This window comes from Myotis davidii, unplaced genomic scaffold, assembly GCF_000327345.1.
Source record: "Myotis davidii unplaced genomic scaffold, ASM32734v1 scaffold478, whole genome shotgun sequence".
Classification (NCBI taxonomy): Eukaryota; Metazoa; Chordata; class Mammalia; order Chiroptera; family Vespertilionidae; genus Myotis; species Myotis davidii.
The window spans coordinates 5,355,855-5,358,001 of NW_006289570.1; the positions used below are offsets into that span (position 1 = coordinate 5,355,855).

Below are 2,147 nucleotides of genomic sequence, written 5' to 3' on the forward strand. Positions count from 1 at the left end.
GAAGTGAGACAAAAACTCCCCAGAGCCTGGGTCCTGGGGCTGCCTTCACCTGCCCCACCAGGGGGTGCTCTCTGCTGCCCCCTGTTGGAAAGTCTGTGCTGAGACGGGAGGCTCTGAGCCCCTCTCTGTCACTCAGATCCCCCTGTGTCTTGATGGATGGGCCCTGTGTGCTGTGCAGTCACTCCCTGGGGGCGGGGTGGTTCAGAACAGGGTTTCTGAGCCTCCGCACGTCTGACAATGGGGTGGGGGCGAGGCCTGTGGAGGGGGCTGCTCTGCGCGCGTGCGGGGCATCTGGAAGCTTCCTGTGGGCTCCACACAGAAGATGCAGTAGCTCCTCTTCTCTAGGTTCTCACTTAGGAGAACACCTCCTGAGGTTTCCAAATAGCCCCTGAGGGTGCCAAATCACCCCAGTTTGAGAACAACTTGTTAAAAGCACATGTTCTCAGCTTCTAGGCAGCCTTTGACCTTCAGGCCTGTTCATGCCCATCAGCTGGATGGAGACTAGATGTGGCGTCTCCCTGTGCCTCTGTGTTCTCACCTGTCAGACCAAACAGTGACACAAACTCACCTGAGGTCAGAGAGCTGTGACCCAGTCACGTGCAATCCCCTCTCATCCAGAGTGTGCGCGCCATTTCTGGCCAAACTAGGAGCACACTTAATAGTTAAAACTTACCCAATGCACATCCATGACCCTGTTCCATTCTCCTTTATTCTCTCGGGGAGGAGTTCACACATGAGATAAAGGATGAATGAACCCATGACCAGGCCTCCCACCTGTGAGTCTCCATATTCGTGGGGTCCCAGAGAGCAGACAGGAGGGGCAGGCGGGTGAAGAGCCAACAATGAGGGTGGGAGCCAGGACGCCCCCCTCGGGCACATGACCTGCCGAGCCCAAGGCCCACAATCGACTGCTCACACTCGACTGAACGTACAGTCTGTCAGGTCACTGGGTGTCCCATGACACTCATACACGCTTAAGGTCCACCATGGGAACAATAAAAGATAATATTCATTTCTTGAGCCCCAAGTCCCACAGAGGAGCTTGGGTAGGGGGTTGGGCGGAGGTCATGAAGGAAAAGGGAAGGGTTTTATTCTCTGTGTGAATGAACACAGGATTGCAAACTGTGATGTGAGGGAAGGAAACAAGGAAATGATTGTCTGAGGGCATATGGGCTGGTCTAGCCTTTATTCTGCTCCAACATGTCACCCATGGCCCTCACAGCTACGCATATAGGATGCCCTGTTGCTCCTTCACTTGTACAATCAGGACCACCACCAGTTTCCTATCCATTCTGAGATGACAACACACAGTCAACCGCCCACAATTTCACCGCATCTACACACACATCACAATCTCACATTTGTCACAAAAATAGGACGAGTCAGAAAGTACAGTCAGTAAAGTCTTATTTAAAATATGAACAAATGTTAGGACACCGACGAAAATCCTAAGAAGAAACACAGGACCCAGAAATGCAGATCAGGGCACATGTGATAGACAGTCAGTTCCTGATGAAGGAGCCGTGACACCTTCCACTGGCCACTGTGAGGCCTGAGGAGCCATGATGTGTCCAAGTCCATCGCATCCGATCTCCGTGAACCTGCACATGCAGCTCAGGACCTGAAAGGTCTGGTGGAAAGTCCTCCTTTGACCTTGCCCCTGAGTGTGTTCCCGGGAAATTCCCTGAGCAGCCCTGTGAGTCCTCGTGACCAGAGGAAGGTGTCCCTGGGCTGTGACGTCGGACATGAGGGTCACTGTGCACTGACTTTGGCACCATCTTCACTGGAGGGGACACTAATCAGTCTGTCCTGTGTGTCCATGATGGCGCCGCCCACAGACGGGACTCCTCCTGGGAGGGAGGCGCTGCAGGGTGGCTCCAGGGCATCAGAGTCACAGGCCCTGGGACCAGGCCAGGATGTGTGGCCAGAGACAGTCCCCTCTGAGCTGCAGGTGCAGCTGGGCTCTCAGGGCTTTGGGCCAAGGGCAGGTGTGTGCTGCCACAAGCAGGGTGCGCTGTGGTACTGCCCTGTGGTCCCAATGCAGCTGCACATTAAGGACCTTAACTAATAGGAGCCTGGGCCTGTGGCTGGGCCCTGTGCTCAGTGATGTGCTGTCTCAGCAGGTGCTTCCTCCCAGGGCCCCCACG

At 55.0% G+C, this 2,147-nt stretch overlaps 1 gene segment (V, D, J or C); it reads left to right on the forward strand.

Annotated features, from left to right (window-relative positions):
- Positions 1–2,147, forward strand: part of LOC102772381 — a 6,099-nt gene that overhangs the window by 832 nt on the left and 3,120 nt on the right.